The sequence below is a fragment of the Dendropsophus ebraccatus genome, chromosome 15, assembly GCF_027789765.1.
Source record: "Dendropsophus ebraccatus isolate aDenEbr1 chromosome 15, aDenEbr1.pat, whole genome shotgun sequence".
Taxonomy (NCBI): Eukaryota; Metazoa; Chordata; class Amphibia; order Anura; family Hylidae; genus Dendropsophus; species Dendropsophus ebraccatus.
The window spans coordinates 75,190,413-75,217,719 of NC_091468.1; the positions used below are offsets into that span (position 1 = coordinate 75,190,413).

The 27,307-nt window shown below is 52.0% G+C and overlaps 1 pseudogene; it reads right to left on the reverse strand.

Moving 5' to 3' along the window:
• Positions 1–27,307, reverse strand: part of LOC138774041 (formin-2-like) — a 136,492-nt pseudogene that overhangs the window by 61,063 nt on the left and 48,122 nt on the right.

The window sequence follows — 27,307 nt, forward strand, 5'->3', positions numbered from 1 at the left end:
GAGGTGAAGGAGAATTAAAAAGGTATCAGGGGACTGGGAGGTGATGGGACTAGAGAGATAACGGGAGTGGGGAGGTGACACAGGACTGGAGAGTTAACGGGAGTGGGAAGGTGACACGGGACTGGAGAGGTAACGGGTTAGGGTTAGAGGTGGAAAAGAGGAGAAAAGAGGTGGAGGAGAATCACAGAAGTAGCAGGGGACTGGAAAGGGGACAGGGAAATCAGCGAAGGAGCGGTGACGGGAGGGGACGGGACTAGGGGGGTTGACAGAACTCGGGAGGTGAAGGAGAATTAGAGAGGAAGCAGGGGACTGGGGAGATGATGGAAGTAGGAAGGTGACAGGGGGCTGGGGAGGTGACAGGATCGGGCAGGTGATGGTTCACAGGGGACAGGGCAAGGGACAAAAGAGGTGAAGGAGAATTAGGAGATTGGAAAGGTTGTGGAAAGCAGAAGGGTTAGCGGGGAAACAGAGAAGGGACAAGGGATTGGGAGGGTGGCGGACAATCGGACAGGTGGATGGGAATCAGGCGGTGGAAGATTGGAGGGGTGATTGGACAAGTGAAGAGGTAGAGAGGTAGCAGGGACTAGGGACATGACGGGACCAGGGTGATCACTGAAATTTCAGAAGTAGCAGGGGACTGGGGAAGTGACAGGGGACCAGAGTGGGGACAGGAGAAGTGAAGGAGAATTAGAGAAGTAGTCGGGGACTGGGGAGGTGACAGGGGACCAGGGTGGGGACAGGAGAAGTGAAAGAGAATTAGAGAAGTAGTGGGGGACTGGGGAGGTGACAGGGGACAGGAGAGGTGAAGGAGAATTACAGAAGTAGCAGGGGACTGGGGAGGTGACGGGACTGGGAAGGTGACAGGGAAATTAGCGGAGGGGATGGCAGTGGGGGGGGTGACAGGACTGGGGAGGGGACGTGATAGGGGACAGGAGAGGTGAAGAAGAATTAGAGAAGTAGCAGGGGAACTGGGGAGGTGACAAGGGACAGGAGAGGTGAAGGAGAATTACAGAATTGGCAGGAGACTGGGGAGCTGATGGGACTGGGGAGGTGACAGGGGACAGGGCTGGTGATGGGACTGGGGAGGTCACAGGGGATTGGACAGGGGACTGGGGAAGGGACAGGAGAGGTAAAGGAAAATTAGCGAGGGGGAAAGGTGATGGGAGGGGACAGAACTGGGGAGGTGACAGAATTAGAGAGGTAGCAGGGGACTGGGGAGGTGACTGGAGTGGAGAGGTGACGAGGCTGGGTAGCAGATAGGGGACTGGGGCGGTGATAGTGGACTGGGGAGGTGACTGGATCAGGCAGGTGACTGGACTGGGGAGGGGACAAAAGAGGTGAAGGAGAATTTGTGAAGGAGACGTGACGGGACTGGGGAGGTGAAGGAGAATTAGAGAGGTAGCACGGGACTGGGGAGGTGACGGGACACAGGGGAGGTGACAGGAGAGGGGTGGTGACAGGATCGGACAGGGTACTGGGGAGGTGACAGAAATCATAGTCGTGATAGGGGACTGGGAAGGTGACAGGACACAGGGGAGGTGACAGGACTGGGGAGGTGACTGGATCGGACAGGACTGGGGAGGTCACAGAGGACTGGGAAGGTGAAAGGGGATAGGGCAGGTGACGGGACCATGGAGGTGAAGGAGAATTCGAGAGTTGACGGGACTAGGAAGGTGCCGGGACTGGGAAGGTGAAGGAGAATTAGAGAGGGGACAGTGGACTGGGAGGTGAAGTAGAATTAGAGAGGTGACAGGGGACTGGAGAGGTGATGGTAATCAGAGTGGTGACAGGGGACTGGAGAGGTGACAGATGACTGGGGAGGGGACACACATGCAAAAATTGTATGGACACTTAACTTTACAAGTCTATAGCCACGTTCACGTAACGTAAAACATTGGCCGTTGTTGCAGATTTGCATCAATAGCTGTTGTTTATTGGACCATGGCCAGCTGCATTGTTTCTATGGAACACCAACTGCACTGTATACACTCTGTATACAGTGCGGCCGTCTCTGTGACGCCACCATTAACCGCAGGTACTAATAACTCCCTCTATAGGAATAGGAATACCACTAACCTGGCAGATTTTCTGTAGAAGTTCAGCTTCCGTTCGATAACACCAACGTTCTCTGATATTGTCGTCTGCTGCAGAATGCAGAACACTCTCTCTGAAAAATTTGGTATTGTGGTGAGCTCATAGAGAAATCTAGGAAGAGACGGAAACCGGAATCATACACACACGGATTCCTGATGTATCACAAATTTAAAAAATCTCAATTCAATTCAACAGAAACCCTGGTTTTAGTTAACGTTTATATCATCTTGTACTAGAAATAAAGGAAGGATAACGGGGGTGCCAAACTGCTGTGTGATGAGCTGGACGTGTGTGTGTGTGTGTGTGTGTGTGTGTGTGTGATGTGTAGCTGGACCAGTGCCTGGTAGTAAGGTGCTGTGTGTGTGAGGAGCTGGACCAGTGCCTGGTAGTAAGGTGCTGTGTGTGTATGTGAGGAGCTGGACCAGTGCCTGGTAGTAAGGTGCTGTGTGTGTATGTGAGGAGCTGGACCAGTGCCTGGTAGTAAGGTGCTGTGTATGTGAGGAGCTGGACCAGTGCCTGGTAGTAAGGTGCTGTGTGTGTGAGGAGCTGGACCAGTGCCTGGTAGTAAGGTGCTGTGTGTGTGTGAGGAGCTGGACCAGTGCCTGGTAGTAAGGTGCTGTGTGTGTATGTGAGGAGCTGGACCAGTGCCTGGTAGTAAGGTGCTGTGTGTGTGTGAGGAGCTGGACCAGTGCCTGGTAGTAAGGTGCTGTGTGTGTGTATGTGAGGAGCTGGACCAGTGCCTGGTAGTAAGGTGCTGTGTATGTGTGAGGAGCTGGACCAGTACCTGGTAGTAAGGTGCTGTGTGTGTGTGAGGAGCTGGACCAGTGCCTGGTAGTAAGGTGCTGTGTGTGTATGTGAGGAGCTGGACCAGTGCCTGGTAGTAAGGTGCTGTGTGTGTGTGAGGAGCTGGACCAGTGCCTGGTAGTAAGGTGCTGTGTGTGTGTATGTGAGGAGCTGGACCAGTGCCTGGTAGTAAGGTGCTGTGTATGTGTGAGGAGCTGGACCAGTACCTGGTAGTAAGGTGCTGTGTGTGTGTGAGGAGCTGGACCAGTGCCTGGTAGTAAGGTGCTGTGTATGTGAGGAGCTGGACCAGTGCCTGGTAGTAAGGTGCTGTGTGTGTGAGGAGCTGGACCAGTGCCTGGTAGTAAGGTGCTGTGTGTGTATGTGAGGAGCTGGACCAGTGCCTGGTAGTAAGGTGCTGTGTGTGTGTGTGAGGAGCTGGACCAGTGCCTGGTAGTAAGGTGCTGTGTGTATGTGAGGAGCTGGACCAGTGCCTGGTAGTAAGGTGCTGTGTGTGTGAGGAGCTGGACCAGTGCCTGGTAGTAAGGTGCTGTGTGTGTATGTGAGGAGCTGGACCAGTGCCTGGTAGTAAGGTGCTGTGTGTATGTGAGGAGCTGGACCAGTGCCTGGTAGTAAGGTGCTGTGTATGTGAGGAGCTGGACCAGTGCCTGGTAGTAAGGTGCTGTGTGTGTGTGTGAGGAGCTGGACCAGTGCCTGGTAGTAAGGTGCTGTGTGTATGTGAGGAGCTGGACCAGTGCCTGGTAGTAAGGTGCTGTGTGTGTGTGTGAGGAGCTGGACCAGTGCCTGGTAGTAAGGTGCTGTGTATGTGAGGAGCTGGACCAGTACCTGGTAGTAAGGTGCTGTGTGTGTATGTGAGGAGCTGGACCAGTGCCTGGTAGTAAGGTGCTGTGTGTGTATGTGAGGAGCTGGACCAGTGCCTGGTAGTAAGGTGCTGTGTGTGTATGTGAGGAGCTGGACCAGTGCCTGGTAGTAAGGTGCTGTGTATGTGAGGAGCTGGACCAGTGCCTGGTAGTAAGGTGCTGTGTGTGTGTGAGGAGCTGGACCAGTGCCTGGTAGTAAGGTGCTGTGTGTGTGTGAGAAGCTGGACCAGTGCCTGGTAGTAAGGTGCTGTGTGTGTGTGTGAGGAGCTGGACCAGTGCCTGGTAGTAAGGTGCTGTGTGTGTGTGTGAGGAGCTGGACCAGTGCCTGGTAGTAAGGTGCTGTGTGTGTGTATGTGAGGAGCTGGACCAGTGCCTGGTAGTAAGGTGCTGTGTGTATGTGTGTGTGAGGAGCTGGACCAGTGCCTGGTAGTAAGGTGCTGTGTGTATGTATGTGAGGAGCTGGACCAGTGCCTGGTAGTAAGGTGCTGTGTGTATGTGAGGAGCTGGACCAGTGCCTGGTAGTAAGGTGCTGTGTATGTGAGGAGCTGGACCAGTGCCTGGTAGTAAGGTGCTGTGTGTATGTATGTGAGGAGCTGGACCAGTGCCTGGTAGTAAGGTGCTGTGTGTATGTGAGGAGCTGGACCAGTGCCTGGTAGTAAGGTGCTGTGTGTGTATGTGTGTGAGGAGCTGGACCAGTACCTGGTAGTAAGGTGCTGTGTGTGTATGTGTGTGAGGAGCTGGACCAGTGCCTGGTAGTAAGGTGCTGTGTGTATGTGAGGAGCTGGACCAGTACCTGGTAGTAAGGTGCTGTGTGTGTATGTGAGGAGCTGGACCAGTGCCTGGTAGTAAGGTGCTGTGTGTGTGTGAGGAGCTGGACCAGTGCCTGGTAGTAAGGTGCTGTGTGTGTATGTGTGTGAGGAGCTGGACCAGTGCCTGGTAGTAAGGTGCTGTGTGTGTGTATGTGAGGAGCTGGACCAGTGCCTGGTAGTAAGGTGCTGTGGTGTGAGTGAGGAGCTGGACCAGTGCCTGGTAGTAAGGTGCTGTGTATGGTGAGGAGCTGGACCAGTACCTGGTAGTAAGGTGCTGTGTGTATGTATGGAGGAGCTGGACCAGTGCCTGGTAGTAAGGTGCGGTGTGTATGTGAGGAGCTGGGACCAGTGCCTGGTAGTAAGGTGCTGTGTGTATGTGAGGAGCTGGACCAGTGCCTGTAGTAAGGTGCTGTGTGTGTATGTGAGGAGCTGGACCAGTGCCTGGTAGTAAGGTGCTGTGTGTATGTGAGGAGCTGGACCAGTGCCTGGTAGTAAGGTGCTGTGTGTGTGTGAGGAGCTGGACCAGTGCCTGGTAGTAAGGTGCAGTGTGTATGTGAGGAGCTGGACCAGTGCCTGGTAGTAAGGTGCTGTGTGTGTGTGAGGAGCTGGACCAGTGCCTGGTAGTAGGTGCTGTGTGTATGTGTGAGGAGCTGGACCAGTGCCTGGTAGTCAGGTGCTGGTAGTGTGTTTGTGAGGAGCTGGACCAGTGCCTGGTAGTAAGGTGCTGTGTGTATGTATGTGAGGAGCTGGACCAGTGCCTGGTAGTAAGGTGCTGTGTGTGTGTGTGTGTGTGTATGTGAGGAGCTGGACCAGTGCCTGGTAGTAAGGTGCTGTGTGTATGTATGTGAGGAGCTGGACCAGTGCCTGGTAGTAAGGTGCTGTGTGTATGTATGTGAGGAGCTGGACCAGTGCCTGGTAGTAAGGTGCTGTGTGTGTGTGTGTGTGTATGTATGTGAGGAGCTGGACCAGTGCCTGGTAGTAAGGTGCTGTGTGTGTGTGAGGAGCTGGACCAGTGCCTGGTAGTAAGGTGCTGTGTGTATGTGAGGAGCTGGACCAGTGCCTGGTAGTAAGGTGCTGTGTGTGTGTGTGTGTGTATGTATGTGAGGAGCTGGACCAGTGCCTGGTAGTAAGGTGCTGTGTGTGTATGTGAGGAGCTGGACCAGTGCCTGGTAGTAAGGTGCTGTGTGTATGTATGTGAGGAGCTGGACCAGTGCCTGGTAGTAAGGTGCTGTGTGTGTATGTGAGGAGCTGGACCAGTGCCTGGTAGTAAGGTGCTGTGTGTGTGTGAGGAGCTGGACCAGTGCCTGGTAGTAAGGTGCTGTGTGTGTATGTGAGGAGCTGGACCAGTGCCTGGTAGTAAGGTGCCGTGTGTATGTGAGGAGCTGGACCAGTGCCTGGTAGTAAGGTGCTGTGTGTATGTGAGGAGCTGGACCAGTGCCTGGTAGTAAGGTGCTGTGTATGTGAGGAGCTGGACCAGTGCCTGGTAGTAAGGTGCTGTGTGTATGTGAGGAGCTGGACCAGTGCCTGGTAGTAAGGTGCTGTGTGTATGTATGTGAGGAGCTGGACCAGTGCCTGGTAGTAAGGTGCTGTGTGTGTGTGAGGAGCTGGACCAGTGCCTGGTAGTAAGGTGCTGTGTGTGTGAGGAGCTGGACCAGTGCCTGGTAGTAAGGTGCTGTGTGTGTGTGAGGAGCTGGACCAGTGCCTGGTAGTAAGGTGCTGTGTGTGTGTGAGGAGCTGGACCAGTGCCTGGTAGTAAGGTGCTGTGTGTGTATGTGAGGAGCTGGACCAGTGCCTGGTAGTAAGGTGCTGTGTGTATGTGAGGAGCTGGACCAGTGCCTGGTAGTAAGGTGCTGTGTGTATGTGAGGAGCTGGACCAGTGCCTGGTAGTAAGGTGCTGTGTGTGTATGTGAGGAGCTGGACCAGTGCCTGGTAGTAAGGTGCTGTGTGTGTATGTGAGGAGCTGGACCAGTGCCTGGTAGTAAGGTGCTGTGTATGTGAGGAGCTGGACCAGTGCCTGGTAGTAAGGTGCTGTGTGTGTATGCGAGGAGCTGGACCAGTGCCTGGTAGTAAGGTGCTGTGTATGTGAGGAGCTGGACCAGTGCCTGGTAGTAAGGTGCTGTGTGTATGTGAGGAGCTGGACCAGTGCCTGGTAGTAAGGTGCTGTGTGTGAGGAGCTGGACCAGTGCCTGGTAGTAAGGTGCTGTGTATGTATGTGAGGAGCTGGACAGTGCCTGGTAGTAAGGTGCTGTGTGTGTGTGTGAGGAGCTGGACCAGTGCCTTGGTAGTAAGGTGCTGTTGTGTGTGAGGAGCTGGACCAGTGCCTGGTAGTAAGGTGCTGTGTGTGTTGTGAGGAGCTGGACAGTGCCTGGTAGTAAGGTGCTGTGTGTATGTGAGGAGCTGGACAGTGCCTGGTAGTAGGTGCTGTGTGTGTATGTTAGGAGCTGGACCAGTGCCTGGTAGTAAGGTGCTGTGTGTATGTGAGGAGCTGGACCAGTGCTGGTAGTAAGGTGCTGTGTGTGTATGCTGAGGATAGGCTGTACCTAGTGACTGGTCCTGGTAAGGTGCTGTGTGTGTGTGAGGAGCTGGACCAGTGCCTGGTAGTAAGGTGCTGTGTTGTATGTGAGGAGCTGGACAGTGCCTGGTAGTAAGGTGCTGTGTGTATGTTGAGGAGCTGGACAGTGCCTGGTAGTAAGGTGCTGTGTGTATGTATGTGAGGAGCTGGACCAGTGCCTGGTAGTAAGGTGCTGATGTGTGTATGTGAGGAGCTGGACCAGTGCCTGGTAGTAAGGTGCTGTGTGTATGTTGAGGAGCTGGACCAGTGCCTGGTAGTAAGGTGCTGTGTGTGTGTATGTGAGGAGCTGGACCAGTGCCTGGTAGTAAGGTGCTGTGTGTGTATGTGAGGAGCTGGACCAGTGCCTGGTAGTACGGTGCTGTGTGTGTGAGGAGCTGGACCAGTGCCTGGTAGTAGGTGCTGTGTGTATATGTGAGGAGCTGACCAGTGCCTGGTAGTTAAGGTGCTGTGTGTATGTGTGAGGAGCTGGACCGTACCTGATAGTAAGGTGCTGTGGGTGTGAGGAGCTGGACCAGTGCCTGGTAGTAAGGTGCTGTGTATGTGAGGAGCTGGACCAGTGCCTGGTAGTAAGGTGCTGTGTGTATGTGAGGAGCTGGACCAGTGCCTGGTAGTAAGGTGCTGTGTGTGTATGTGAGGAGCTGGACCAGTGCCTGGTAGTAAGGTGCTGTGTGTGTGTGTGTATGTGAGGAGCTGGACCAGTGCCTGGTAGTAAGGTGCTGTGTATGTGAGGAGCTGGACCAGTGCCTGGTAGTAAGGTGCTGTGTGTGTGAGGAGCTGGACCAGTGCCTGGTAGTAAGGTGCTGTGTGTGTGTGTGAGGAGCTGGACCAGTGCCTGGTAGTAAGGTGCTGTGTATGTGAGGAGCTGGACCAGTGCCTGGTAGTAAGGTGCTGTGTGTGTATGTGAGGAGCTGGACCAGTACCTGGTAGTAAGGTGCTGTGTATGTGAGGAGCTGGACCAGTGCCTGGTAGTAAGGTGCTGTGTGTATGTGAGGAGCTGGACCAGTACCTGGTAGTAAGGTGCTGTGTGTATGTGAGGAGCTGGACCAGTGCCTGGTAGTAAGGTGCTGTGTGTATGTGAGGAGCTGGACCAGTGCCTGGTAGTAAGGTGCTGTGTATGTGAGGAGCTGGACCAGTGCCTGGTAGTAAGGTGCTGTGTATGTATGTAAGGAGCTGGACTAGTGCCTGGTAGTAAGGTGCTGTGTGTGTGTGTGAGGAGCTGGACCAGTGCCTGGTAGTAAGGTGCTGTGTGTGTGTATGTGAGGAGCTGGACCAGTGCCTGGTAGTAAGGTGCTGTGTGTATGTGAGGAGCTGGACCAGTGCCTGGTAGTAAGGTGCTGTGTGTGTATGTGAGGAGCTGGACCAGTGCCTGGTAGTAAGGTGCTGTGTGTATGTATGTGAGGAGCTGGACCAGTGCCTGGTAGTAAGGTGCTGTGTGTGTGTGTGAGGAGCTGGACCAGTGCCTGGTAGTAAGGTGCTGTGTGTGTATGTGAGGAGCTGGACCAGTGCCTGGTAGTAAGGTGCTGTGTGTGTATGTGAGGAGCTGGACCAGTGCCTGGTAGTAAGGTGCTGTGTATGTGTGAGGAGCTGGACCAGTACCTGGTAGTAAGGTGCTGTGTGTATGTGAGGAGCTGGACCAGTGCCTGGTAGTAAGGTGCTGTGTATGTGAGGAGCTGGACCAGTGCCTGGTAGTAAGGTGCTGTGTGTGTATGTGAGGAGCTGGACCAGTGCCTGGTAGTAAGGTGCTGTGTGTGTGTGTGAGGAGCTGGACCAGTGCCTGGTAGTAAGGTGCTGTGTGTGTGTGTGAGGAGCTGGACCAGTGCCTGGTAGTAAGGTGCTGTGTGTGTGTGAGGAGCTGGACCAGTGCCTGGTAGTAAGGTGCTGTGTGTGTGAGGAGCTGGACCAGTGCCTGGTAGTAAGGTGCTGTGTGTGTGTGTGAGGAGCTGGACCAGTGCCTGGTAGTAAGGTGCTGTGTGTGTATGTGAGGAGCTGGACCAGTACCTGGTAGTAAGGTGCTGTGTATGTGAGGAGCTGGACCAGTGCCTGGTAGTAAGGTGCTGTGTGTATGTGAGGAGCTGGACCAGTACCTGGTAGTAAGGTGCTGTGTGTATGTGAGGAGCTGGACCAGTGCCTGGTAGTAAGGTGCTGTGTGTATGTGAGGAGCTGGACCAGTGCCTGGTAGTAAGGTGCTGTGTGTATGTGAGGAGCTGGACCAGTGCCTGGTAGTAAGGTGCTGTGTGTATGTGAGGAGCTGGACCAGTGCCTGGTAGTAAGGTGCTGTGTGTATGTATGTGAGGAGCTGGACCAGTGCCTGGTAGTAAGGTGCTGTGTGTATGTGAGGAGCTGGACCAGTGCCTGGTAGTAAGGTGCTGTGTGTGTGTGAGGAGCTGGACCAGTGCCTGGTAGTAAGGTGCTGTGTATGTGAGGAGCTGGACCAGTGCCTGGTAGTAAGGTGCTGTGTATGTGAGGAGCTGGACCAGTACCTGGTAGTAAGGTGCTGTGTGTATGTATGTGAGGAGTTGGACCAGTGCCTGGTAGTAAGGTGCTGTGTGTATGTATGTGAGGAGCTGGACCAGTGCCTGGTAGTAAGGTGCTGTGTGTATGTATGTGAGGAGCTGGACCAGTGCCTGGTAGTAAGGTGCTGTGTGTATGTGAGGAGCTGGACCAGTGCCTGGTAGTAAGGTGCTGTGTGTATGTGAGGAGCTGGACCAGTGCCTGGTAGTAAGGTGCTGTGTGTGTGTGAGGAGCTGGACCAGTGCCTGGTAGTAAGGTGCTGTGTGTATGTATGTGAGGAGCTGGACCAGTACCTGGTAGTAAGGTGCTGTGTGTGTGTATGTGAGGAGCTGGACCAGTGCCTGGTAGTAAGGTGCTGTGTATGTGAGGAGCTGGACCAGTGCCTGGTAGTAAGGTGCTGTGTATGTATGTAAGGAGCTGGACTAGTGCCTGGTAGTAAGGTGCTGTGTGTGTGTGTGAGGAGCTGGACCAGTGCCTGGTAGTAAGGTGCTGTGTGTATGTGTGAGGAGCTGGACCAGTGCCTGGTAGTAAGGTGCTGTGTGTGTATGTGAGGAGCTGGACCAGTGCCTGGTAGTAAGGTGCTGTGTGTATGTGAGGAGCTGGACCAGTACCTGGTAGTAAGGTGCTGTGTGTGTGTATGTGAGGAGCTGGACCAGTGCCTGGTAGTAAGGTGCTGTGTGTATGTGAGGAGCTGGACCAGTGCCTGGTAGTAAGGTGCTGTGTGTGTGTGAGGAGCTGGACCAGTGCCTGGTAGTAAGGTGCTGTATGTATGTGAGGAGCTGGACCAGTACCTGGTAGTAAGGTGCTGTGTGTGTGTGAGGAGCTGGACCAGTACCTGGTAGTAAGGTGCTGTGTATGTGAGGAGCTGGACCAGTGCCTGGTAGTAAGGTGCTGTGTGTATGTGAGGAGCTGGACCAGTGCCTGGTAGTAAGGTGCTGTGTATGTATGTGAGGAGCTGGACCAGTGCCTGGTAGTAAGGTGCTGTGTGTATGTGAGGAGCTGGACCAGTGCCTGGTAGTAAGGTGCTGTGTATGTGAGGAGCTGGACCAGTGCCTGGTAGTAAGGTGCTGTGTATGTATGTAAGGAGCTGGACTAGTGCCTGGTAGTAAGGTGCTGTGTGTGTGTGTGAGGAGCTGGACCAGTGCCTGGTAGTAAGGTGCTGTGTGTATGTGTGAGGAGCTGGACCAGTGCCTGGTAGTAAGGTGCTGTGTGTGTATGTGAGGAGCTGGACCAGTGCCTGGTAGTAAGGTGCTGTGTGTATGTGAGGAGCTGGACCAGTACCTGGTAGTAAGGTGCTGTGTGTGTGTATGTGAGGAGCTGGACCAGTGCCTGGTAGTAAGGTGCTGTGTGTGTGTGAGGAGCTGGACCAGTGCCTGGTAGTAAGGTGCTGTGTGTGTATGTATGTGAGGAGCTGGACCAGTGCCTGGTAGTAAGGTGCTGTGTGTGTGTGTGAGGAGCTGGACCAGTGCCTGGTAGTAAGGTGCTGTGTATGTATGTGAGGAGCTGGACCAGTGCCTGGTAGTAAGGTGCTGTGTGTGTAGTGTATGTATGTGAAGAGCTGGACCAGTGCCTGGTAGTAAGGTGCTGTGTGTATGTGAGGAGCTGGACCAGTGCCTGGTAGTAAGGTGCTGTGTATGTATGTGAGGAGCTGGACCAGTGCCTGGTAGTAAGGTGCTGTGTGTGTATGTATGTGAGGAGCTGGACCAGTGCCTGGTAGTAAGGTGCTGTGTGTGTGAGGAGCTGGACCAGTGCCTGGTAGTAAGGTGCTGTATGTATGTGAGGAGCTGGACCAGTGCCTGGTAGTAAGGTGCTGTGTATGTGAGGAGCTGGACCAGTGCCTGGTAGTAAGGTGCTGTGTGTATGTATGTGTGAGGAGCTGGACCAGTGCCTGGTAGTAAGGTGCTGTGTGTGTGTGTGTGAGGAGCTGGACCAGTGCCTGGTAGTAAGGTGCTGTGTGTGTATGTGAGGAGCTGGACCAGTGCCTGGTAGTAAGGTGCTGTGTGTATGTGAGGAGCTGGACCAGTGCCTGGTAGTAAGGTGCTGTGTATGTTAGGAGCTGGACCAGTGCCTGGTAGTAAGGTGCTGTGTGTATGTATGTGAGGAGCTGGACCAGTGCCTGGTAGTAAGGTGCTGTGTGTATGTGTGAGGAGCTGGACCAGTGCCTGGTAGTAAGGTGCTGTGTGTGTGAGGAGCTGGACCAGTGCCTGGTAGTAAGGTGCTGTGTGTGTGAGGAGCTGGACCAGTGCCTGGTAGTAAGGTGCTGTGTGTGTGTGAGGAGCTGGACCAGTGCCTGGTAGTAAGGTGCTGTGTGGTATGTGAGGAGCTGACCAGTGCCTGGTAGTAAGGTGCTGTGTGTATGTGAGGAGCTGGACCAGTGCCTGGTAGTAAGGTGCTGTGTTGTATGTGAGGAGCTGGACCAGTGCTGGTAGTAAGTGCTGTGTGTATGTATGTGAGGAGGTGGACCAGTGCCTGGTAGTAAGGTGCTGTGTGTATGTGAGGATCTGGACCAGTGCCTGGTATTAAGGTGCTGTGTGTGTATGTGAGGAGCTGGACCAGTGCCTGTAGTAAGGTGCTGTGTGTGTGAGGAGCTGACCAGTGCCTGGTAGTAAGGTGCTGTGTGTGTTGGTGAGGAGCTGGACCAGTGCTGCCTGGTAGTAAGGTGCTGTGTAGTGATGGAGCTGGACCAGTGGCCGGTAGTTAAGGTGGCTGTGTGTATGTATGTGAGGAGCTGGACCAGTGCCTGGTAGTAAGGTGTGCTGGTGTTATGTGAGGAGATGGACCAGTGCTGGTAGTAAGGTGCTGTGTGTGTGTATGTGAGGAGCTGACCAGTGCTGGTAGGTAAGGTGCTTGTGTGTGTATGTGAGGAGCGGACCAGTGCCTGGTAGTCAGGTGCTGTGTATTTGAGGAGCTGGACAGTGCTGGGTAGTAAGGTGGCTTGTATGTATGTAAGGAGCTGGACCAGTACCCTGGTAGTAAGGTGCTGTATGTATGTGAGGAGCTGGACAGTACCTGGTGTACGGTGCTTGTGTGTATGTGAGGAGCTGGACCAGTGCCTGGTAGTAAGGTGCTGTGTGTGTATGTGAGGAGCGGACCAGTGCCTGGTAGTAAGGTGCTGTGGTGTATGTGAGGAGCTGGACCAGTGCCTGGTAGTAAGGTGCTGTGTGTATGTATGTGAGGAGCTGGACCAGTGCCTGGTAGTAAGGTGCTGTGTGTATGTATGTGAGGAGCTGGACCAGTGCCTGGTAGTAAGGTGCTGTGTGTATGTATGTGAGGAGCTGGACCAGTGCCTGGTAGTAGGTGCTGTGTGTATGTATGTGAGGAGCTGACCAGTGCCTGGTAGTAAGGTGCTGTGTGTATGTATGTGAGGAGCTGGACCAGTGCCTGGTAGTAAGGTGCTGTGTGTATGTATGTGAGGAGCTGGACCAGTGCCTGGTAGTAAGGTGCTGTGTGTGTATGTGAGGAGGCTGGACCAGTGCCTGTTAGTAAGGTTCTGTGTGTATGTGAGGAGCTGGACCAGTGCCTGGTAGTAAGGTGCTGTGTGTGTGTGTGAGGAGCTGGACCAGTGCCTGGTAGTAAGGTGCTGTGTGTTGTGAGGAGCTGGACCAGTGCTGGTAGTAAGGTGCTGTGTGTGTCTGTGAGGAGCTGGACCAGTGCCTGGTAGTAAGGTGCTGTGTGTGTGAGGAGCTGGACCAGTGCCTGGTAGTAAGGTGCTGTGTGTATGTGTATGTGAGGAGCTGGACCAGTGCCTGGTAGTAAGGTGCTGTGTGTGTGTGAGGAGCTGGACCAGTGCCTGGTAGTAAGGTGCTGTGTGTGTGTGAGGAGCTGGACCAGTGCCTGGTAGTAAGGTGCTGTGTGTATGTGAGGAGCTGGACCAGTACCTGGTAGTAAGGTGCTGTGTGTGTATGTGAGGAGCTGGACCAGTGCCTGGTAGTAAGGTGCTGTGTGTGTGTATGTGAGGAGCTGGACCAGTGCCTGGTAGTAAGGTGCTGTGTGTGTATGTGAGGAGCTGGACCAGTGCCTGGTAGTAAGGTGCTGTGTGTGTGAGGAGCTGGACCAGTACCTGGTAGTAAGGTGCTGTGTGTGTGAGGAGCTGGACCAGTGCCTGGTAGTAAGGTGCTGTGTGTATGTGAGGAGCTGGACCAGTGCCTGGTAGTAAGGTGCTGTGTGTGTGTGTGAGGAGCTGGACCAGTGCCTGGTAGTAAGGTGCTGTGTGTGTGTGAGGAGCTGGACCAGTGCCTGGTAGTAAGGTGCTGTGTGTGTGTGAGGAGCTGGACCAGTGCCTGGTAGTAAGGTGCTGTGTGTGTGTGAGGAGCTGGACCAGTGCCTGGTAGTAAGGTGCTGTGTGTGTGTGTGAGGAGCTGGACCAGTGCCTGGTAGTAAGGTGCTGTGTGTGTGTGTGAGGAGCTGGACCAGTGCCTGGTAGTAAGGTGCTGTGTGTGTATGTGAGGAGCTGGACCAGTGCCTGGTAGTAAGGTGCTGTGTATGTGTGAGGAGCTGGACCAGTGCCTGGTAGTAAGGTGCTGTGTGTATGTGAGGAGCTGGACCAGTGCCTGGTAGTAAGGTGCTGTGTGTATGTGAGGAGCTGGACCAGTGCCTGGTAGTAAGGTGCTGTGTGTGTATGTGAGGAGCTGGAGCAGTGCCTGGTAGTAAGGTGCTGTGTGTGTATGTGAGGAGCTGGACCAGTGCCTGGTAGTAAGGTGCTGTGTGTGTGAGGAGCTGGACCAGTGCCTGGTAGTAAGGTGCTGTGTGTGTATGTGAGGAGCTGGACCAGTGCCTGGTAGTAAGGTGCTGTGTGTGTGTGAGGAGCTGGACCAGTGCCTGGTAGTAAGGTGCTGTGTGTGTATGTGAGGAGCTGGACCAGTGCCTGGTAGTAAGGTGCTGTGTGTGTGAGGAGCTGGACCAGTGCCTGGTAGTAAGGTGCTGTGTGTATGTGAGGAGCTGGACCAGTGCCTGGTAGTAAGGTGCTGTGTGTGTGTGAGGAGCTGGACCAGTGCCTGGTAGTAAGGTGCTGTGTGTATGTATGTGAGGAGCTGGACCAGTGCCTGGTAGTAAGGTGCTGTGTGTGTGAGGAGCTGGACCAGTGCCTGGTAGTAAGGTGCTGTGTGTATGTGAGGAGCTGGACCAGTGCCTGGTAGTAAGGTGCTGTGTGTGTGAGGAGCTGGACCAGTGCCTGGTAGTAAGGTGCTGTGTGTATGTGAGGAGCTGGACCAGTGCCTGGTAGTAAGGTGCTGTGTGTGTGTGAGGAGCTGGACCAGTGCCTGGTAGTAAGGTGCTGTGTGTATGTATGTGAGGAGCTGGACCAGTGCCTGGTAGTAAGGTGCTGTGTGTGTATGTGAGGAGCTGGACCAGTGCCTGGTAGTAAGGTGCTGTGTATGTGTGTGAGGAGCTGGACCAGTGCCTGGTAGTAAGGTGCTGTGTGTATGTGAGGAGCTGGACCAGTACCTGGTAGTAAGGTGCTGTGTGTGTGTATGTGAGGAGCTGGACCAGTGCCTGGTAGTAAGGTGCTGTGTGTATGTATGTGAGGAGCTGGACCAGTGCCTGGTAGTAAGGTGCTGTGTGTGTGAGGAGCTGGACCAGTGCCTGGTAGTAAGGTGCTGTGTGTGTATGTGAGGAGCTGGACCAGTGCCTGGTAGTAAGGTGCTGTGTATGTGAGGAGCTGGACCAGTACCTGGTAGTAAGGCGCTGTGTGTGTATGTGAGGAGCTTGACCAGTGCCTGGTAGTAAGGTGCTGTGTGTATGTATGTGAGGAGGTGGACCAGTGCCTGGTAGTAAGGTGCTGTGTGTATGTGAGGAGCTGGACCAGTGCCTGGTAGTAAGGTGCTGTGTGTATGTGAGGAGCTGGACCAGTACCTGGTAGTAAGGTGCTGTGTGTGTGAGGAGCTGGACCAGTGCCTGGTAGTAAGGTGCTGTGTGTGTGTGAGGAGCTGGACCAGTGCCTGGTAGTAAGGTGCTGTGTGTGTGAGGAGCTGGACCAGTGCCTGGTAGTAAGGTGCTGTGTGTGTATGTGAGGAGCTGGACCAGTGCCTGGTAGTAAGGTGCTGTGTGTGTATGTGAGGAGCTGGACCAGTGCCTGGTAGTAAGGTGCTGTGTGTGTATGTGAGGAGCTGGACCAGTGCCTGGTAGTAAGGTGCTGTGTGTGTGTGTGAGGAGCTGGACCAGTGCCTGGTAGTAAGGTGCTGTGTGTATGTGTGTGTGTATGTGTGTGTGTGAGGAGCTGGACCAGTGCCTGGTAGTAAGGTGCTGTGTGTATGTGAGGAGCTGGACCAGTGCCTGGTAGTAAGGTGCTGTGTGTATGTATGTGAGGAGCTGGACCAGTGCTTGGTAGTAAGGTGCTGTGTATGTGAGGAGCTGGACCAGTGCCTGGTAGTAAGGTGCTGTGTATGTGAGGAGCTGGACCAGTGCCTGGTAGTAAGGTGCTGTGTGTGTATGTGAGGAGCTGGACCAGTGCCTGGTAGTAAGGTGCTGTGTGTATGTATGTGAGGAGCTGGACCAGTACCTGGTAGTAAGGTGCTGTGTGTATGTGAGGAGCTGGACCAGTGCCTGGTAGTAAGGTGCTGTGTGTGTGTATGTGAGGAGCTGGACCAGTACCTGGTAGTAAGGTGCTGTGTGTGTGTATGTGAGGAGCTGGACCAGTACCTGGTAGTAAGGTGCTGTGTGTGTATGTGAGGAGCTGGACCAGTGCCTGGTAGTAAGGTGCTGTGTGTATGTGAGGAGCTGGACCAGTGCCTGGTAGTAAGGTGCTGTGTGTGTATGTGAGGAGCTGGACCAGTACCTGGTAGTAAGGTGCTGTGTGTGTGTGAGGAGCTGGACCAGTGCCTGGTAGTAAGGTGCTGTGTGTGTGTGAGGAGCTGGACCAGTGCCTGGTAGTAAGGTGCTGTGTGTGTATGTGAGGAGCTGGACCAGTGCCTGGTAGTAAGGTGCTGTGTGTATGAGAGGAGCTGGACCAGTGCCTGGTAGTAAGGTGCTGTGTGTGTATGTGAGGAGCTGGACCAGTGCCTGGTAGTAAGGTGCTGTGTGTGTGTGTGAGGAGCTGGACCAGTGCCTGGTAGTAAGGTGCTGTGTGTATGTGAGGAGCTGGACCAGTGCCTGGTAGTAAGGTGCTGTGTGTGTATGTGAGGAGCTGGACCAGTGCCTGGTAGTAAGGTGCTGTGTGTGTATGTGAGGAGCTGGACCAGTGCCTGGTAGTAAGGTGCTGTGTGTGTGTGAGGAGCTGGACCAGTGCCTGGTAGTAAGGTGCTGTGTGTGTGTGTGAGGAGCTGGACCAGTGCCTGGTAGTAAGGTGCTGTGTGTATGTGAGGAGCTGGACCAGTGCCTGGTAGTAAGGTGCTGTGTGTGTGAGGAGCTGGACCAGTGCCTGGTAGTAAGGTGCTGTGTGTGTGAGGAGCTGGACCAGTGCCTGGTAGTAAGGTGCTGTGTGTATGTGTGAGGAGCTGGACCAGTGCCTGGTAGTAAGGTGCTGTGTGTATATGTGTGAGGAGCTGGACCACTGCCTGGTAGTAAGGTGCTGTGTGTATATGTGTGAGGAGCTGGACCAGTACCTGGTAGTAAGGTGCTGTGTGTGTATGTGAGGAGCTGGACCAGTGCCTGGTAGTAAGGTGCTGTGTGTATGTGAGGAGCTGGACCACTGCCTGGTAGTAAGGTGCTGTGTATGTGAGGAGCTGGACCAGTGCCTGGTAGTAAGGTGCTGTGTGTATGTGTGAGGAGCTGGACCACTGCCTGGTAGTAAGGTGCTGTGTGTGTGTGTGTGTGTGTATGTGAGGAGCTGGACCAGTGCCTGGTAGTAAGGTGCTGTGTGTGTGAGGAGCTGGACCAGTACCTGGTAGTAAGGTGCTGTGTGTGTGTGTGAGGAGCTGGACCAGTGCCTGGTAGTAAGGTGCTGTGTGTGTATGTGAGGAGCTGGACCAGTACCTGGTAGTAAGGTGCTGTGTGTATGTGTGAGGAGCTGGACCAGTGCCTGGTAGTAAGGTGCTGTGTGTGTGTGAGGAGCTGGACCAGTGCCTGGTAGTAAGGTGCTGTGTGTATGTGAGGAGCTGGACCAGTGCCTGGTAGTAAGGTGCTGTGTGTGTGTGTGTGAGGAGCTGGACCACTGCCTGGTAGTAAGGTGCTGTGTGTGTGAGGAGCTGGACCAGTACCTGGTAGTAAGGTGCTGTGTGTATGTGAGGAGCTGGACCAGTGCCTGGTAGTAAGGTGCTGTGTGTATGTGAGGAGCTGGACCAGTGCCTGGTAGTAAGGTGCTGTGTGTGTGAGGAGCTGGACCAGTGCCTGGTAGTAAGGTGCTGTGTGTGTGTGAGGAGCTGGACCAGTGCCTGGTAGTAAGGTGCTGTGTGTGTATGTGTGTGAGGAGCTGGACCAGTGCCTGGTAGTAAGGTGCTGTGTATGTGAGGAGCTGGACCAGTGCCTGGTAGTAAGGTGCTGTGTGTGTGTGAGGAGCTGGACCAGTGCCTGGTAGTAAGGTGCTGTGTGTGTATGTGTGTGAGGAGCTGGACCAGTGCCTGGTAGTAAGGTGCTGTGTGTATGTGAGGAGCTGGACCAGTACCTGGTAGTAAGGTGCTGTGTGTGAGGAGCTGGACCAGTGCCTGGTAGTAAGGTGCTGTGTGTGTGTGTGAGGAGCTGGACCAGTGCCTGGTAGTAAGGTGCTGTGTGTGTATGTGAGGAGCTGGACCAGTGCCTGGTAGTAAGGTGCTGTGTGTATGTGAGGAGCTGGACCAGTGCCTGGTAGTAAGGTGCTGTGTGTGTATGTGAGGAGCTGGACCAGTGCCTGGTAGTAAGGTGCTGTGTGTATGTGAGGAGCTGGACCAGTGCCTGGTAGTAAGGTGCTGTGTGTGTGTGTGTGAGGAGCTGGACCAGTGCCTGGTAGTAAGGTGCTGTGTGTGTGAGGAGCTGGACCAGTGCCTGGTAGTAAGGTGCTGTGTATGTGAGGAGCTGGACCAGTGCCTGGTAGTAAGGTGCTGTGTGTATGTGAGGAGCTGGACCAGTACCTGGTAGTAAGGTGCTGTGTGTATGTGAGGAGCTGGACCAGTGCCTGGTAGTAAGGTGCTGTGTGTGTATGTGAGGAGCTGGACCAGTACCTGGTAGTAAGGTGCTGTGTGTGTGTGTGAGGAGCTGGACCAGTGCCTGGTAGTAAGGTGCTGTGTGTATGTGAGGAGCTGGACCAGTGCCTGGTAGTAAGGTGCTGTGTGTATGTGTATGTGAGGAGCTGGACCAGTGCCTGGTAGTAAGGTGCTGTGTGTGTGTATGTGAGGAGCTGGACCAGTGCCTGGTAGTAAGGTGCTGTGTGTGTGAGGAGCTGGACCAGTGCCTGGTAGTAAGGTGCTGTGTGTGTATGTGAGGAGCTGGACCAGTACCTGGTAGTAAGGTGCTGTGTGTATGTGAGGAGCTGGACCAGTGCCTGGTAGTAAGGTGCTGTGTGTGTATGTGAGGAGCTGGACCAGTACCTGGTAGTAAGGTGCTGTGTGTGTGTGTGAGGAGCTGGACCAGTGCCTGGTAGTAAGGTGCTGTGTGTATGTGAGGAGCTGGACCAGTGCCTGGTAGTAAGGTGCTGTGTGTATGTGAGGAGCTGGACCAGTGCCTGGTAGTAAGGTGCTGTGTGTATGTGTATGTGAGGAGCTGGACCAGTGCCTGGTAGTAAGGTGCTGTGTGTGTGTATGTGAGGAGCTGGACCAGTGCCTGGTAGTAAGGTGCTGTGTGTGTGAGGAGCTGGACCAGTGCCTGGTAGTAAGGTGCTGTGTGTATGTGAGGAGCTGGACCAGTGCCTGGTAGTAAGGTGCTGTGTGTGTGTATGTGAGGAGCTGGACCAGTGCCTGGTAGTAAGGTGCTGTGTGTGTATGTGAGGAGCTGGACCAGTACCTGGTAGTAAGGTGCTATGTATGTGAGTGGAGCTGTTGTCACACGAGGAGATGTTCCACCGCCGGCGCTAATCAATTACAGAATGAAGAAGATAGAAGACGCCGTAAGTTTTTACTTCCCTCCTCCTTCAACAGCAGAACAGTCTGGCCCCCCCAGTTTTTGGGCCCAAATATTTGGGCACGCAATAATTTCAATAGGGAAAGGATTCGGCACAAGGTCAAACTCGGGTCCAGTCTCCTGAAGGCTGCTATATAACATCTATACTTACTGTATCCAGGTCCCGTCTCCTGCTATATAACAGCTATACTTACTGTATCCAGGTCCAGTCTCCTGAAGGCAGCTATATACCAGCTATACTTACTGTATACAGGTCCAGTCTCCTGATGACTGCTATATAACAGCTATACTTACTGTATCCAGGTCCAGTCTCCTGAAGGCTGCTATATACAGCTATACTTACTGTATCCAGGTCCAGTCTCCTGAAGGCAGCTATATAACAGCTATACTTACTGTATCCAGGTCCAGTCTCCTGAAGGCTGCTATATAACAGCTATACTTACTGTATCCAGGTCCAGTCTCCTGAAGGCAGCTATACTTACTGTATCCAGGTCCAGTCTCCTGAAGGCAGCTATATAACAGCTATACTTACCGTATCCAGGTCCAGTCTCCTGAAGGCAGCTATATACCAGCTATACTCACTGTATCCAGGTCCAGTCTCCTGAAGGCAGCTATATACCAGCTATACTTACTGTATACAGGTCCAGTCTCCTTATGGCAGCTATATAACAGCTATACTTACTGTATCCAGGTCCAGTCTCCTGAAGGCAGCTATATAACAGCTATACTTACCTTATCCAGGTCCAGTCTCCTGAAGGAAGCTATATAACAGCTATACTTACTGTCTCCAGGTCCAGTCTCCTGAAGGCTGCTATATAACAGCTATACTTACTGTATCCAGGTCCAGTCTCCTGAAGGCTGTTATATAACAGCTATATACTTACTGTATCCAGGTCCAGTCTCCTGAAGGCAGCTATATAACAGCTATACTTACTGTATCCAGGTCCAGTCTCCTGAAGGCTGCTATATAACAGCTATACTTACTGTATCCAGGTCCAGTCTCCTGAAGGCTGCTATATAACAGCTATACTTACTGTATCCAGGTCCAGTCTCCTGAAGGCTGCTATATAACAGCTATACTTACTGTATCCAGGTCCAGTCTCCTGAAGGCTGCTATATAACAGCTATACTTACTGTATCCAGGTCCAGTCTCCTGAAGGCTGCTATATAACAGCTATACTTACTGTATCCAGGTCCAGTCTCCTTATGGCAGCTATATAACAGCCATACTTACTTTATTCAGGTCTCCTGAAAACAGCTTTCTACTTCATCTAGAGGCAGCACAGATGGGACTTTAGTTCCTCCTACTTTGTCCTAGGACCGCCAACCTAAAAGAAAAATACCTGAGGCAGGTTAAGCAATCGTGGAGTAAGATACATTATAAATCAGCATCACGGCAGCACTTGTTTTTTTTCTCTTCTCCTTTTCCTGGGGGGCAGGTGAGGTTTGTATTTCGCCTTCCTGCCCACCAAGTACCCTGACCAGAGAACCTACTGCAGTATATGTGAAGGATCTCCATGCCATTCTGTGCCCTGGTGTTATATATGGTCCCTTTAAGGCACTGGCCAGTGTTGGGAACCCTGGCTAAGCCCATACCCTTCCATCACCGGGTAGCGCTGCTGTTCCTGTGTATGAATGAGCCTGCCTTCTGGTGAGTGCTGCACTAAGTCTCAGTCCGACAACTTTCTATATGATTTCCCAGTAGACATCTTGAAGATCTCGGCAAAGAATCTAGCCTTGATCACTTCAGCTAGACGTCCTGTTTGGTTCTGGGGATGAAATATCTAAAAGTAATGTTTGCACCTTTCCTTTTGAGCTGAGACATCTGACTGGTACTCAGTTGGAGAAGATCCTTGAAGCAGGCAAACAGAGTAAGGCTGTGTCCTTTCCCCAGTCTACTAAGGAAAAGCCTTTTAAATTCTTCAAGGGCAACTTTTCTTTCGTCGCTCAAGGAGACACCCAGAACCGTGACAAATCCAAGCGGAGAGAGTTCTCTGAATTCTGAGGCCAGATCTCTCCAGACCCTGCCTGTCGGTGCAAGGCGCATGAATTACGTGCAAGCCTCGCAGATAAGTCAGGTGGGCGCTGAGTATAACAGAAAATGGCCACAAAATCGGTTTCCTAAACAGACCAAAGGAAAGATTGGTCATAAATCGTTCAACGGACAATACAGTTCCAATTCTGCTTCAAAAGGCAAGCGAGTTGGTGCCGGAGAAAGAGGGAGGAAGGGGAGTGTAGACTCTTCTTTCAAGTGGCCAAACTGGCGCTTAATAATAGACTTGAGATACGCCAACTGTTATGTACAAGAAGATAAACCATCAAGCCTGGTGCAACTGGGCAACCTTAGGGCCCTATTCCACCGGACGATTATCGTTCAGATTATCGTTAAATCGTTCGAATCTAAACGATAATCGTTCGGTTGAAATGCAGTAACGATTAACGACCGAACGAGAAATCGTTGATCGCTTTATAAGACCTGGACCTATTTTTATCGTTGCTCATTCGCAAAACGTTCGCAAATCGTTCGCATTGAATAAGACAGCGTTCGGTCGTTCGCAATAGATACGAACGCAATAGCGAAGAAATACGGAAGAAGAAACGATCGCAATTACGATCATAAGTAACGATTATCGTTCCATGGAAATGAGTGAACGTTTTCAGGTCTTTCGCAATAGCGGTCGTTTGAGATCGTTAATCGTTAACGATTATGCTAACGATAATCGTCCAGTGGAATAGGGCCCTTAGGTCTCATTGGGCTTAATGGATGCGTATCTGCATGTCCCAATCCACTGTCAACTCTCAAGGAAGTTCCTAAGTGTCGCAATTCAAGTCAGTTCAGAAAGTGGAAATCTGCAATGCGGCATCTGTGCAGCCTCTGGACAAAGTAGAAACCATAATTTAGCTTCTTCCAGTCTAGAGGCAGCACATCTCCACATCTCCACCCTCCCAATCAATTCTGTTTCAGCATCATTGGAGGCTATTCGTTTTTACACAAGTGCTGTGGTGATGCTCATTTATAATGTATGTTACTCCATGATTGGTCAACCTGTCTCAGGTATTTTTTTAACAAGGGTGGTCCTAGGAGAAAGGAGGAGGAAGCGAAGTCCCATCTGTGCTGCTTCTAGACTCAAAGAATAAAAAATTACGGTATGTATAAAAATAAAGCTAAATAACAAAGCTATTCTTACAGGTAAGTATAGCTGTTATATAGCAGCCTTCAGGAGACTGGACCTGGATACAGTAAGTATAGCTGTTATATAGCAGGAGACTGGACCTGGATACAGTAAGTATAGCTGTTATATAGCAGCCTTCAGGAGACTGGACCTGGATACAGTAAGTATAGCTGTTATATAGCTGCCTTCAGGAGACTGGACCTGGATACAGTAAGTATAGCTGTTATATAGCTGCCTTCAGGAGACTGGACCTGGATACAGTAAGTATAGCTGTTATATAGCTGCCTTCAGGAGACTGGACCTGTATACGGTAAGTATAGCTGTTATATAGCAGCCTTCAGGAGACTGGACCTGGATACAGTAAGTATAGCTGTTATATAGCTGCCTTCAGGAGACTGGACCTGGATACAGTAAGTATAGCTGTTATATAGCAGCCTTCAGGAGACTGGACCTGGATACAGTAAGTATAGCTGTTATATAGCTGCCTTCAGGAGAATGGACCTGTATACGGTAAGTATAGCTGTTATATAGCTGCCTTCAGGAGAATGGACCTGTATACGGTAAGTATAGCTGTTATATAGCAGCCTTCAGGAGACTGGACCTGGATACAGTAAGTATAACTGTTATATAGCTGCCTTCAGGAGAATGGACCTGTATACGGTAAGTATAGCTGTTATATAGCAGCCTTCAGGAGACTGGACCTGGATACAAGTAAGTATATATAAAGGCCCTATTAAACCAAAAAATGCCCGACAGATTATCTAACAGATTCTTTTAGCCAAAGTCAGGAATGGATTTGAAAAGAGGAGAAATCTCAGTATATTTACGACCTGTTCTCTGTTTATAATCTATTCTTGACTTTGGCTGAAAAAATCTGTCAGATAATCTGTCGGCCATTTTTTGGTGTAAAAAGGCCCTTAGACACACACTGATTACTTATCTTAGGTAACACCTGTATATATTAGCCATACTCTGATGGCCTAACAGTGGCAACACTGGGATATATTAGCTGATTTGGGCATGGAACTTTAAGAGCGCATGCACACGCTCCTTAGATCATTGATACTACAGAGTGTAAAACTGTGGGCTGGCATCAGGAACGCTCGGTGTCATGTATAATTATGCCGCGTGGCTGTGTCTCTACAGTGGGTGGAAGAGCTCCCAATGCTGTCCCGCAGCTTAACGCTCAGTATTGATATAGTAGTGTTCCCAAGTATCAATAATCCCTCTCTTGTTCCCCCAAGTAGCAATAATTCCCCTCCTGTGCCCCCAAGTAGTAAAAATCCCCCTACCTCTGCCCCCAAGTAGTAGGAACTCCCTCCTGTGCCTCAAAGTAGCAATAATGTTTTCTTCTGTGCCCCCAAGTAGTAGTAATCTCTCCTCCTGCGCTCCTAAATTGTAGTAATCTCCTTCCCACACATAGAGCGGCCATAGACGTCACCAGCTCCAGATGACTGGCCTAGCCTGCAGTCTAGATGTGAAATACACAGCATAGAGCTGATTGTTCACTTGGCAGATGAGGTCCTGGTGCCCTCTGACACATGGCCTCCCTAGCTGAGCCTTACACTTAGTACTACAAATACTCTATGACATTAAGTCCAGCGTTTGTTGTGCCAGGTTAAAAAATGTCCCCGCAGCGCAGAAGCTCAGCGGGTTTATGTAGCAGCGCGTTGCCTCTACATAAATCCTGTGCGCATGTAGTGAGATCTAAGCCAGCTCCGACCTGACATTGGTTTCTTTGACATTCTACAGCCTGAAAAATGATAAATTGAGTGGACCCAGAGCCCACGTCCCCTGTTCCACCCCCTCCCCGTCCCTCTGGTGCCACGGGCTTAGTGGAGCCCAGTGGGAAAATTCATTCATAGAACAAGCGTGTGCAAATAAATTTATCTCTACCTCAGAAAATGGCCCCTCCGCCCCATAATAAATGCCCCCCTCTCATTAACGTCTCTTTGGTTGCGGCTTTGGCTCCCACAAGGTGTGCAGGCCTGTCAGTTCCTTTGGTCGGGAGCCTTCTTGAGAGTTTTCTTAGATGATTTCTTACAAACTTTGCTCCAAAACTGAGTGGATGGAGTGAACGGTTTGGAGAGGTTTTCCTAAAAGAAACCTTAATGGCGTGTGTATACTGTATGGGGGTTTGGGTGCTAGCTATTAATCTGGAGTAGCACAAAGCCTTTCAAACAAGCTCCATGGGCCTCTGCAGTTTATAAGGTGACAGCCTCGACATGTCATCAATATTTATCCTGTAAAGTTACTAGGACTTACTGCTCAGGTTTATCCAGGGGTTTGGAACTATCCTTGTTTCTTGAAGTCTTAACAAATTTTTCAATTTTCTCCTGTTCTTCTGAGGCAGCTCTCTATAAATGTAACAGGAAAACGGATATGTAATGCATGTTTCATTCACAAATACAAACCAGAATATGATCATTTCTTTAAAGACCTTTTCTCATGAAATGACTGACATGGCAAACAACAAGTACTAAGGGTATTCATGAAATACTGCTCCCTCATGTAACTGCCTCACTGGCCCAACTGCTCCCTCCTGTCGTTGCCTCACTGTCCCTACTGCTCCCTCCTGTCGTTGCGTCACTGTCCCTACTGCTCCCTCCTGTGGTTTCCTCACTGTCCCTACTGCTCCCTCCTGTAGTTGCCTCACTGGCCCAACTGCTCCCTCCTGTCGTTGCGTCACTGTCCCTACTGCTCCCTCCTGTCGTTGCGTCACTGTCCCTACTGCTCCCTCCTGTCGTTGCATCACTGTCCCTACTGCTCCCTCCTGTGGTTTCCTCACTGTCCCTACTGCTCCCTGCTGTTGTTGCCTCACTGGCCCTACTGCTCCCTCCTGTCACTGCCTCACTGGCCCTACTGCTCCCTCCTGTCCCTGCTTCACTGTCTCTACTGCTCCTTCCACTGCCTTGTTATCTCTATTGTTCCTTTACGATCCCTTCCTGTCATTGCCTCACTGTCTTTATTGCACCCTCCAGTCACTATCCCTACTGCTCCAACCTTCCACAGTCTTGATGTCTCTACAATTACAATCCCTTCCTGTCATTGGCTCACTGTCCCTATTGCCCCCCTCCTGTCATTGCCTCACTAGCCCTACTCCCCCCCCCTCCTGTCACTTGTCCATACTGCCCACCTTCCTGTCCCTACTGCCTCTCTTCCTGGCACATGCCTCATTGTCTCTACTGCCCCTCCTCCTGTAACATTCTTCACTGTTGGTGGTCTGGGCTACATGGAGAATAATAAAATAGAGTGAGCAACTCCAATATGTAATACTAATATCGGCCACTATATGGTTACTATCTAGGGATGTTGGCTTGTGTACAGTAAACTTAAAATGGCAAGGCGACAATCTTTTTCTTCTCTCCCTATCACAGCACCCCTGGAGAGGACCACCCTCTCCCATTGGACAGGTAACAGGACCACTGGAACTTAAAAAGAAGCACACTGTCCCACTCAGGCCAGTTTATGTTTCCTGTCCCATGGGAGCAGGAAGTGCGGGTGGTCCCTCCCCCTGCCTACTGGATTCTACATTTAAGAAGGGAGACTGGGGCACCCGGCATATACCTGAGTTGCCAACATCCGGGCTGCGTGAGACTCCGCTGCTGCAGCTGCAGCATGTTCCTTTGCCCCCGCACCTCCTGGAGAGCATCCCTATGGGGGCAGCCGGCCCCTCATTTGGGCTTCCAGATCGCTTGCTGCTTACTGGTGTGCTGGCCACTGTTTGGTGGGAGTCTTTTTTCTCACTCCCCTGTCCTTGTATGGTGGATTTATTATGAAGTCCAAAGGTGCTGAATCGGCTGATAACCCTTAACCTGAGACTGCTGCCGGGTTCTCCCCAGTTGATTCATGTGCTATTCACTTTTTCTAAATAGAGGTGTTTGGTTTATAATTTAGGGAGAGTCTAGGAAGTCAAGACCTAAACCTAGAGATTGTCCGATTTGTAAAAAACGCCTTAGTAGTTCATATTCTAAGACACTCTGTGGTGGCTGTATGAACAGGGTGCTGGATGATCAAGGGCCGGTGTTCTTAAGAAGTATGAAGGGGTTGATTAAAAGACAGATTCGGGTATGTGTATGTTTTTTCCCTCTTTTATTTTTAATAAACCTTCAGGCTGTGTTCACACAACATATCAGACCGGCCGTTCCGTGACCCCGGCCGGGTCACAGAACGGCGGGTCTGTGCCCGGATCATCGCGGCCAGTACTTAAGTACTGGACAGATGATCTGTCCGGCCGCAGAGCTCTGATGTGGGAGCATCAGCGCGTGCCCGCATCAGAACTTTCCATTGCACACAATGAAGCAAGCGGCCGGAGACGCTCGCTTCATAGTGTGAACTGACAAGGTTTCCTACGGCCGCAATTCATTGAATTGCGGCCGCAGAAAACTGACATGTCAGTTATTTCCGGCCCCGTACGGGGTCCCGGACGGAGCGCATACGATGTGTATACGTTCCGGCCGGGGTCCCATTGAAAGTAAGGCAGTGTTCCACTGCGGTAAAAGTACGTCCGTTGTTGCCATCGGC